The 12,243-nt window shown below is 42.3% G+C and overlaps 1 protein-coding gene and 1 pseudogene across 3 annotated transcripts in view; one reads left to right on the top strand and one right to left on the bottom strand.

The window, feature by feature from the left end:
* Nucleotides 1-12,243, top strand: part of LOC119046862 (rho GTPase-activating protein 22-like) — an 86,341-nt gene that overhangs the window by 37,535 nt on the left and 36,563 nt on the right. The gene's annotated exons all lie outside the window — the stretch shown is intronic.
* Nucleotides 3,693-6,660, bottom strand: LOC119046888 (ubiquitin-60S ribosomal protein L40-like; annotated as a pseudogene).

The raw sequence follows: 12,243 nt of genomic DNA, 5'->3' as shown, positions 1-12,243 counted from the left end.
CCCTGTAACTTGCGTGCAGGCCTAGGTGTATTTGGTGCAGATCAGAACCTGCTTGTCCTGGGGGTGGAATGCTGAAGGGTTATTCTCTGTCCCCCTTGTCCTCTAAGGGAGTCTATCCCACAAGACTAGCAACACGTCAGGGGAGGAAAGGTCAGGGGTGTGTCCAAGCTGCATGACCAGTGATATATCAGAGGAGAAAAGACTACCCTGGGGGCAAGGTCCTTGTTTTCCCAGTTTGCCCCTTGCTAGGTACCTGGGGCTTTCTGCCCTTATGACCTTCTGTATCTGGCCCATCGTCCTTGCTCTGCTCCCATCTATCTAACTGCCTACCACAGCTGTTAGCTGATTTCAGGAAAAGAATCTACCAGTGCTCAGTTTAAATCCTGGCTGTGCCATTGCTCAGCTGGGTGGCCCTGGGCCACTGGAAGCTCTTGGAGCCTTAGCTTCCTTGTCTGTAACGTGGGGATGACAGTGACTACAGGGTATGACTACACTGATAGAGCATTTGCATGCATTGCCCAGTCCATGAGACATGCAAGCGTCCTTGTCTCATTCAATTCTCACCAGAACCTCAAAGGTAAGATCCAATTACTGACTGCTTGTTGATGAAGAAATGGGAACATGGAAAGATGATGTGGCCAGTAAGCACTTTTATTTTTCAGTCTTCGTGCATGGAGAGAAGAACCCAGAGGCACAAAGCCAATGGGGCTGGAGTCCAGCCCTGTGTTCTCAGCCCCTCACTGCTGGGGTAACAGGATGGACCCAGTGGTAGCCACGCTTCATTCCTGTGCCCTCTCCAAGAATACAAGGGAGGGAGAGTGCAAGGTGGCAGGTGCCAGGGACTTGCATTGGGATTTCCATCGTAGGAAACCAAGGTAGCCCCTGCACTAGCAGGGTGTCCACTTGTTCCTCCTCACCCCACCCTGGACAGGTCGACCTTGGACTACTGAGAGGTGCACAGGTTCCAGGAACAATAAAAGGGCCTGAGGACAGAGCAGAGCACATGCCTGGAAGTTACTGCTCCTGCCCTGAGCCTCCTGCCTCTGCACACTGCCTGGATTCCCACAACCTGGGCTCCTGCACAGCCTGCCAGTGCCTGGCCACTGTTCCTCCTACCACAGCTCCACCGTTTCCTGCCCCATGCCTTTCTACCCCACCAGCCATCTGAAGAGCAGGAGGCGTTTGCCCAGGAATAAGTGGGTAGCTAGGGTCAAGGGCAGGCTTCAGGGACACCAGACCAGAAGATGATTAACACTTGAAGGACAAGTGCTTTTGGTGGCTCCAAGTAGATTAAGAGAAATGAGTGAAGACAGGAGGACACATAGGCAGATTTTACCCCTGCTCAGGTTCAGCTTGGTGCACCTAGGGATGGGCAGAAAAGCCCAGCTGGCTTATAGGCATCGCCCAGAGCTGGCAACGCACACAAGAGCAGTCTCAGGACATCTGAAGGTGGTCTTCTCTCCTCCCACTCCAGCCCAGTCTAGGTGACCATAAAGGTGTCCAAGCCAGTAGCCACCAGCCAGGCACAGCTACTAAGCACCTGAAATGTGGATAGTCCAAATTAAGATGTGCTGTTAGTACAAAATACACATTAGATTTTGAAGATTTAATTTTATATAGCTCAGTAATTTAGTTTTATATATCAGTAATTTATTAATCTTTAAAGTATATTTTATTGATTATGCTATTACAGTTGTCTGATTTTTTTTTCTCCCCTTTACTTCCCTCTTCCCTACACCCCCCTGCTGCCAGTATTCCCCCACCCCTTAGATCATGTCCATGGGTTGTACATATAAGTTCTTTGGCTTCTCCATTTCCTATACTATTTTTAACCTCCCCTGTCTTTTTTGTACATACATTTATGCTTCTTATTCCCTGTACCTTCCCCACCATTGTCCTCCCTTCACTGATAACCCTCCATATGATCTCTATTTCTGTGATTCTGTTCCTGTTCTACTTGTTGCTTAGTTTGTTTTTGTTTTTTAGGTTCAGTTGTCAATAGTTGTGAGTTTGTTGTATTTTTACTGTATTTTACTGAGTACTGTTCATAGTTGTGATCTTCTTTTTCTTAGATAAGTCCCTTTAACGTTTCATATAATAAGGGCTTGGTGATGATGAACTCCTTGAACTTGACCTTATCTGGGAAGCACTTTATCTGCCCTTCCATTCTAAATGATAGCTTTGCTAGATAGAGTAATCTTGGATGTAGGTCCTTGACTTTCATGACTTGGAATACTTCTTTCCAGCCCCTTCTTGCCTGCAAGGTCTCTTTTGAGAAATCAGCTGATAGTCTTATGGGAACATGTTTGTAGGTAACTGTCTTCTTTTCTCTTGCCTCTTTTAAAATTCTATCCTATCTTTAATCTTGGGTAATGTAATTATGATGTGCCTTGGTATGTTCCTCCTTGGGTCCAACTTCTTTGGGACTCTCAGAGCTTCCTGGATTTCCTTCTAGGAAATAGACTTCCTAGAAGTCTATTTCCTTCACCAGATTGGGGAAGTTTTCCTTCATTATTTTTTCAAATAAGTTTTCAATATCTTGCTCTTCCTATTCCAGCATCTGTATGATTTGGATATTGGAATGTTTGAAGTTGTCTTAGAGGTTCCTAAGTCTCTCCTCATTTTTTTTTTTGAATTCTTGTTTCTTCATTCCGTTCTGTTTGAATATTTGTTTCTTCCTTTTCCTCCAAAATGTTAATTCGAATCTCAGTTTCCTTCCCTCACTGTTGGTTCCCTGTATATTTTTCTTTATTTTACTTTGCATAGCCTTGATTTCTTCCTTTATTTTGCAACTGTATTCAGTCATTTCTCTGAGCATCCTGATTACCAGTGTTTTGAACTCTGCATGTGATAGGTTGCTTATCTTTGTTTTGTTTAGTTCTTTTTCTGGAGCTTTGATCTGTTCTTTCATTTGGACCATGTTTCTTTATCTCGGCACGCCTGTTGTGTAGTGAGGAGCGGAGCCTTAGATATTTGCCAGAGTAGGGCAACTGATGTCCGATGTGTTGTGGTGCTATCTGTGGGGAAGGGTCAGAGAGGGAACAATGTTACTTGCTTGGCTCTTGGCTGGCTTTCAGTCACTTCCCCCACTACCCACAGCAAATTGGGCCCTTCTGGTACTAATTCCCTGGGTGGGTTGGTTTGTGTATGTATGTTCTAGGACCCTGTGGATGTCCCCAACAAACTCTCCTGTGAGGCTGGGAGTTGCTCCTGCCATAAAACTTCACAGGTTTTTACAGCAGAGGCTTTGAGGATTTCTTTTCCTGTGCTGGAACCCTGTCTCATTCCCCAGTTGTTCCTCCAGGTTTATCCACACGCAAATGTGGGACCGCAAACCCTACCCCTCTACCCAGTCCTCCAGCTGCCACCTTGCTGCACGTCCTTTCTTCCTTGGCTGCCCATCTGCCCCTCCTGCCAGTCTGGATGAATGTTTCTTCTTTAACTCCTTGGATGTCAGACTGCCAAACAGTTTGATTTTCTGGTAGTTTGGGTTGTTTTTTGTTTTTAAATTTGTTGTTGTCCTTCTTTTGGTTGCCCAAGGAGGCAAAGTCTATCTACCTATGCCTCTATCTCGGCTAGAAGTTTTCAGTAATTTTTTCTTCAATGAAAGGGAAACTTTATTGAGGATCCAGGGTCATGGGGTTTAGGCACAAGGCCATCCTGTGGGTCAGAGAGGTTGTAGAAGGGCCTTATTAAACCTTCTTCTTGGAGTGCAGATTATTGGTGTGGCCGTACTTCTTCTCATGGCCATTGACAGCCTAAGGGTGCAGGCAGAAGTAACACTTGCTGCAGATCATCCTATTGCTGTTGTACTTGTGGGCAAGCTGGCCTAGGGAGGGCTCAATGAGGCCACCCCATTAGATGAAGCACCAAGTGCAGGGTGGACTCTTTCTGAATGTTGTAGTTTGAAAGAGTGCAGCCATTCTCTAGCTGTTTGCCTGCAAAAATCAGATGCCACTGGGCAGGCAGATGCTCCCCATGTCTTGGATTTTAGCTTTGACCTTCTCAGTGGTGTTGCTGGGCTCATCCTCAGGAGTGATGGTCCTTCCAGTCAGGGTCTCACCAAGATCTGCATCTGTGTCTGTGTCTGCTATGTCTCCACCGCCTCACTGAGAAGAAAGAGCTATATCAGTAATTTTTTGTGTGTTGAAATGGATGAAAGTATTTCATATGTATTGGGATAAATAAAAGGTATTATTCAAAATAATTTCACCTATTTATACTTTTTAATGTAGCTACTTAAACATTTAAAATCATACTTAATTAAAATCATATAATGAAACATATATAACATGGGGCTTGAATTATATTTTCATTGAACTACACTACTGCAGAGAGCTGTGTCCCTGCACTTGGCCTTCATCTCTGGGAATACTTTTGGGGGCCCTCTCTAGAATTCCTTCCTCCCCTGGGCAGCAAATAAAATTATTGTGGGTCCTGTGACAAATCATACATTGCAGCTGGTGTCACCGTTAAATAGTTATTTCCTTTATTTTTAAAACACTTTCTATAAACCCTGGTAAGGGCAGACTAATTCAGATATTATCTTATTAAGTACATCAGACAGACAACTTTTTCACTGGACTGTAATGCTGTGAGTCTCATGGGTTGCAGTGGTTTACAAAATGCTTTTATATATATCGTTTACTGTTTTTTTTTCTTATTATGAAACATTACATATAGAACAGTTGAAAAATAGAAGTTCTTGTTCTGGAACCCTTGCTGGGACCTGCTTTCTCTCCCCTAAAGAGTCACTTGCATGGGTGTAAAGAGACTCACAAAAGAAAGTTTTTAAATTCAGGAGCTCAAAGGGGAATTCAGCCCAGCTGGGAACAAGAAAAGCTGGGCTGGCTTGAACAAGCAGAACGGGATCCAGTCAGGAGCCAGACTGCCTGGGGTTGTAGTTCACTGGTTATACAGCTCGGTCATGTTTCTGACATCCTCAGGCTTCAGTTTTTCCCCCTTTGTTTATTTTTTATTGAGGTATAACTGACATAAACACTGTATTAGTTCCAAGTATCCAACATAATGATTTGATAATAATATATAGTGTGAAGTGATCCCATTAAGTCTAGTTAACATCCATCATCATGTGTAATTATAGAATTTTTTTCTTGTGATGAGAACTTTTAAGATCTGCTCTCTCAGCAACTTTCAAATATGTAATTTGTTATTATTAACTATAGTTATCATGCTGTACATTACATCTCCATGACTTATTTTTTTCATAACTGGAAATCTGTACCCTTTGACTCCCCCCCCCCCCCCCCGCATCCTCCTCTGGCAACCACCAGTCTGTTCTCTGAGCTTCATTTTGTTTGTTTTTGTTATTATATTTTTAAGATTCACATGTAAGTAAATACACAGTATTTGTTGTTCTCTATCTTACTTATTTCATTTATTACAGTGCCCTCAGGGTCCATCCTTGTTGTAGATGGCAATATTTCATTCTTTTTTATGTCTGAATAACATTATACATGTATCATGTTTTCTTTATCTATCCATCCCTCAATGTTTCCAAGTCTTGGCTGTAGTGAATAGTCCTACAGTGAACATAAGGGTACACAAATATTTTTGAGTATGCTATTGCTTCCTTTAGATAAATACCCAGGGGTTGAATTGTTGGATCATGTGGTAGTTCTGTTTTGACTTTTTTGAGAAACCACAATTCTGTTTCATAGTGGCTGAACCGATTTACATTCCCACTAATGGTGAACAAGGGTTCCCTTTTTCCACATTCTCACTAACAATTGCTATGTCTTGTCTTTTTTATAATAGCCATTCTAACGGGGTGAGGTGGTATTTCATGTTTTGGTTTTGTATTTTCCTGATGATTAATAATGTTGAGCATCTTCTCATGTACCTATTGAGACCATCTGTATGTCATCTCTGGAAAAATGTCTGTTCAGATCCTCTGCCCATTTTAAATATGATTGTTTTCATTTTTACTATTGAGTTATATGAATTCTTTATATATTTTGTATATTAACCCCTTATCACAGACATGGTTTACAGATATTTTCTCCATCTTTTCCCCCAAAATGGAGATAATGACACCATTTCCCTTGTGAATGTTCAGACTTACAAGATTCCTCAATTCATTAACTTCATGCCTACTTTTGAGTGAGTGTCCTGTCTTCCCAGCCATGAGGGTTCTGCTGCTGCTACCACTATTAATCTTTCATCCATCACAGACTCAGTGATGCCCTCCCATGCCAGGCACTGCCCCATATTCTGCAGGTGTTTATAAAATAGACAGACTAGGGGCAGATCAAAAGTAAAAAGTATACATAGTCAGGTCATAAAAACAAAGTACATGTGTACTGGATGTGATATAGCTATGGAAAAATTAAGGTCAGGGAGGGGCATGGGTAGTGGTGGGGGATGTGGAGGGCGGTGTAAATAGAGCAGCAGAAAGATTCCCCAAGGAAGATGACACTTGAGGGAAGACCTGACAAGATAAGGCAGGTTGTGTCAGTATCTGGGATAACTGCTTTCCTGGCAATAGCAAGGGCAGAGCAGACACAGGGACATACCTGTTTTTCCCAGGAATGACAAAGAGCAAAGAGGAGAGCAGCAAGAAGTCAGAGGAGCAGTGGGTGAGGGGATGAGCGGCTTGGAAGACAATTGCAAGAACTTTGTTGAGGTAGCAGTGGTCATGGCAGGATTTTGAGTTGATATGTGCTGGTTTGGGTCTTAAATAGGTCACTGACTTAGTCTCCTACCTAAAACATCCACAAAAGAAGATGAAATGTAAGAAACATGTTTCTTTTTTTTTTTAAGATTTTATTTATTTATCTTTAGAGGGGAAGGGAAGGAGAGAGGGAGAGAAACATCAATGTATGGTTGCCTTTTGTGCATCCCCTGCTGGGAACTGGCCTGCAAGGAACTGGCCTGCAACCCAGGCATGTGCCCTGACTGGGAATTGAACCACGATTGTCTGGTTCGAAGGCCCGTGCTCAATCCACTGAGCTACACCAGCCAGGGGAGAAACATGTTTTTTAAGACATTGAACATTGGGCATTGACAGACTTACTGCCCTGAGAAAGTCTGCAGGCTGTGATGCAGGAAAAGGAAACCCAGGTGGAGATCACAGGGCTCCGTGAATTAGGAAGACAGTGTGGCGCCCTGGCTGGTGTACCTCAGTGGATTGAGCACAGGCCTGGGAACCAGAGGATCGTGGTTCAATTCCCAGTCAGGGCACATGCCTGGGTTGCAGGCCGGTTCCTTGCAGGCCAGTTCCCAGCAGGGAATGCACGAAAGGCAACCATACATTGATGTTTCTCTCCCTCTCTCCTTCCCTTCCCCTCTAAAGATAAATAAATAAATAAATAAATAAATAAATAAATAAATAAATAAAATCTTATTTAAAAATTTAGGGAAAAAGGACTTCCGTCAAGATGGAGGCATAGGTGGATATCCGTGCCTTCTCACACAACCAAGTTTAGAGACAACTAAATATTAGCAACAGAAAACACAGCCAGAACACAGAAAATTGAACTTTTCGGAAGTCTGTTAACAACAAATTCTTCAGTCTGACCAGTAAGAGGTGAAACCAGCAGCTGGCAGAGCAGGGTTGCACAGGAGGACTCGGTCAGACGGACTCAGGCGCGCGGAATCCAGGTGCAGGGTTGGACCTAGTGAGCGACCAAGCGAGTGACCGCGGAGAAACAGCAAGGGAGCAGGGCTGTGGGTTGACTGTGGTCGGGCATTTGTGTGTGGATAGACAAGCGAGGGAGTGGGCGATTGGACCGGAACCCAGCGGGTCCACACAGCTAGCGGCAGGGAGGGCGCCGCCATTTCCCTGCTCTGACCCCACCTCCACATACAGCGTCATAACCCAGCGACTCTGAGTGGCCAGGCCCTGGTGAACCACCTAAGGCGCTGCTCCTCACAGAGCGGCGCGAAACAGCAGAGGGGGTCGCCATTTCCCTGCTCTGACCACGACCCCACATATAGCATCACAACCCAGTGACCTGGGAGTCCAAGGCTCCGCTCCTCACACTTAAAGGGCACGAACAGACCAAAAATGGCTCAAGAAGATCTCAAAGCCCCGGAGCCCATAAATCTAAGCGATGAAGAAATAGCAAAACTCTCAGATGCACAGTTTAAAACACTGGTCATCAGGATCCTCACAGAACTGGTTGATTATAGCCACAAATTAGACAAACATATGAAGGTGAAACTAATTGAAATGAATGGAATTGCACAGGAAACCAATAGCGATGAAAAGGAAACTAGGACTGAAATCAATGGAGTGGACCAGAAGAAAGCAAATAATGGCCAAACAGAAAAGAGTCAAGAAGCAAGAATTCAAAGAAATGAGGAGAGTCTTAGGAACCTCCAGAACATCTTTAAACGCTCCAACATCCGAATTATAGGGGTACCATAAGGGGGAAAGGCACAGCCACCAGTGGAAACCTTTATTGAACAAATAATAAAGGAGAATTTCCCCAATCTGGCAAAGGAAATAGACTTCTAGGAAATCCAGGAAGCTCAGAGAGTCCCAAAGAAGTTGGACCCAAGAAGGAACACACCAAGGCACATCATAATTATATTAGCCAAAATTAAAATGAAGGAGAGAATCCTAGAAGCAGCAAGAGCTAAGGGGACAATCACCTACAAAGGAGTCCCCATCAGACTGTCAGCAGATTTCTCAAAAGAGACCTTACAGGCAAGAAGGGGCTGGAAAGAAGTATTCCAAGTCATGAAATCCAAAGACCTACAACCAAGATTACTCTATCCAGCAAAACTTTCATTTAGAATGGAAGGACAGATAAAGTGCTTCTCAGATAAGACCAAATTCAAGGAGTTCATCATCACCAAGCCCTTATTATATGAAATGTTAAAGGGACTTATCTAAGAAAAAGAAGTTAAAGAAACATGAACAGTGAAAGGACAACAAACTCACAGTTATTAACAACCACACCTAAAACAAAAGCAAACTAAAAGGACAGCTAGATCAGGAGCAGAACCATAGAAATGGAGATCACATGGAGGGTTAGCAACAGGGGAGTGGGAGGAGGAGAAGGGGGGGAGAAGGTACAGAAAATAAGTAGCATAGACAGTAGAAAGAAAATAGATGGGGGGGCAAGAATAGCATGGGAAATATAGAATCTAAAGGACTGGAGACACATGGTCATAAACTAAAGGGGGGTAATGGTGGGGATGGGGGGGTAGGGTGGAGGGGAATGAAGGGGGGAATAGAACAACTGTAACAGCATAATCAATAAAAAATTTTTTAAAAATTTAGGGAAAAAAAGAATTCAGCGTGAAGATAGGAGATACCAATGCATCTAGAGTTTTCAAGATATAATACCGAGGGGGGAAGAGCTGCTCAGAGAGAAAAACTCCCTTGGGAACTCATCACCACATGCATATGAGAAAATTCCTGATTTACTCACCTCAAAAAAACCCCACCGTTTTTTGTTTTAGTGACTTTGTTTGTATTTTTGTCTTTATTTTTCTGGTTAATGAGCTCTTTTTTAAAGGGCTAGGTAGCAAATATTTTAGGTTTTAGTTCATATGGTCTGTGCCACATGACATTGTGATGCTCTGAAGCCAGCATGATCCTGATACCAAAACCAACAAAGACATTGTAAGAAAAGAAATTGGTAGACCAATATCCTTCAGGAATATAAATGAAAAATTTTCCACAAAATTTTAGCAAATTTAATTCAACAATATATAAAAAGGACAATGCATCATGATCAATCAGGATTCCAGGAATGCAGGGTTGGTTTAAAATTTGAAAATTCATCAGCATAATTTATCATATTAATAAACTAAAAATATTCATGCGATATCTCAATACATACATAAGAAGCAGTTGACAAAATCCAACATTCATTTCTGATTAAAAAAAAGAAAGAACACTCAGCAAATTGGAAATAGAAGAGAACTTCCTCAACCTAAGAAAGGACATTGACACAAAAAAGCCTATAGCAGGTATGCTTAATGGTGAAAAACCAAATGCTTTTGCCATAAGATGAACAAGACAAGGATGTCCACTCACTCCACGTCTATTTAACATTGTATTTGAGGCTGTAGTCAGTACAATAAGATAAGAAATATGAATAAAAGTTCCCAGATTGGAAAGTAAGAAGAATTAAAACTGTCTTTATTTGCATATGGTGTTATTGCCTATGTAGGAGCACTGGCAAGTCAACAGAGAAAGGATAGTCTGTTCAACATACGGTGCCAGAACAACTGGGCAGCCACGCACAAAATGGAACAAACTCCAATTCCTACCTTGTACCATATGCAAAAACTAACTCACAGACCTAAATATAAGTCCTAAAACTGTGGAATTTCTATAAGAAAACTTTTATGACCTTGGCTTAAGGAAAAGTATATTAAATACAAAACCAGAAGCACACTCAATAAAAGAAAAAGGTGGGTAAACTGGGCTTTATCAAAATTAAAAACTTCTCCTCTTGGAAATACACAGTGAATAGAATGAGAAGAAAAGGCACAAACTGGGAGAAATATTTGTAAAACATGTATCTTATAAGAAACTTGTATCCAGAATAGGGAAAGAACTCTCAGATCGCAATAATAAAAAGAAATGAACAATACCTCTAAATAATGGACAAATGATTTTAACAGATATCTCACCAAAGATGATATATGGATGGCAATTAAGTCCATAAAAAGGTGTCCAACATCATTAGTCATTTTGGGAAATGCAAATTCAAACACAATGCTGTACTATTACACACCCATTATAATGGCTAAAAGTAAAAAGGCTGACCAGACCAAGTGTTGGTGAGAAAGTGGAGAAACTGGAACTCTTGTATGTTGCTGATGGGACTGTAAAGGGGGCAGTTACTTTGGAAAGCAGTTTGTGGCAATTTCTTAAAAAGTTAAATATATATATATATATATATATATATATATATATATGGGCCGCATGTGTAGTGAGGGGCCCAGGAAAGCACCCTAGAGCTCAGGCAGTCTTGTCTTCTTGCTCACCACCTTCCGGAGCTTTGGGTCCCACTGGAATCTCCTGCTTCCCACCTAGCTCCTTGAACCTCCTTGGCGAGGATACGCCCCTTCCCCTGCTCCAGCTCTCAGAGCAGCCTTGGTAGCTTCCCCAGTCATCAGTGGCATCGCTGTGACCACAACAGCCTGACCCCAGCAGGCCACCTTGTTTGTGGGGGGTGATGGGAACATGGAGTGGGTCAGATCCCAGAGCTGGGAACTTTGAATCCCTGGCTTTACTACACATTAGCTGTGTGAATTCAGGCAAGTTCTTTAATCACTCTGTCCTTCAGTTTCCTCTTCTGTAAAATGCAGATAGCAAAAGTATTTCCCTTAGCACTGCTGTGAAGGTTAAAGAATCCTAGGAAGGCAGGTGTGTCTGTTAGCTTTGTTCATTTAAGTGTCTGCAGCTTGTAGAAGGGTCTCAGGCAGATACCAAGTGCTCAGTAAGCTCTTACTTCTGTGTGATCTCTGTTCTGGGGCTGCAGCCTCCAGTAAGGATCATCTTGGGTGTCACAGTTGTCCCTACTGCCATTCTATCTCCTTGGGAATACAGGTCCCTGGGCCTCACCTGACCAGCAGACAACCCTGGTTAGGGTCTGTGATCTTAGGCGAGTATATAGGTGAGTTACATATTGTGTGATGTTGGGGGAGGGGGGTGCATAAAGACAAGATCATTCTTGAAAGTCCTTAAATTGCCTATGAAGTTTAGTGTAAGTGGTTTTATATATATATATATATATATATATATATATATATATATTATATATATATATATATATATATATATATTTATAATATATATATATAATCCCAAAGATTAATTCATTTGCATGCAAAAGATGAATCCTTTACACGTGAAAACATGAGAACCACTGAAGTTACTGTAGGAAAAAGTCGGTTCAGGAATGGAGCTCTCCCATCTTCTGCCTTCAGATGTGAGCGGGGACAGGTGCAGGATTCTGGAATTTTACTCTGGGTACCGAACTTCTCCACTGGCCTCTAATCTGCATGCTTTTAAAAATAGTTTCTTGGGAGGATATTAAGAATTCTGATTTGATACAGAAAAATAAGACTGAGGGAGAAAAGAGAAACCCTGAAGTGTTACAAAAACAGATATGTGAGATGTGAAAGGAATAGGCTGCAAAAATAGAACCCAGAGTATGGCTCTTGATGAAAGGTTTTGGAGAGACAGCTTTCTCACATCCCAGGGAATAAAAAGCTAACTGGTTTGGGGGCTGGAGAGAGTGCTGTGGGGGA

This window comes from Artibeus jamaicensis, unplaced genomic scaffold (genome assembly GCF_021234435.1).
Source record: "Artibeus jamaicensis isolate MK-2021 breed Jamaican fruit bat unplaced genomic scaffold, CSHL_Jam_final contig_332, whole genome shotgun sequence".
NCBI classification, from domain to species: Eukaryota; Metazoa; Chordata; class Mammalia; order Chiroptera; family Phyllostomidae; genus Artibeus; species Artibeus jamaicensis.
Note: the sequence above shows the minus strand (reverse complement) of the source record. Positions and strands in the feature narration are given on the sequence as shown.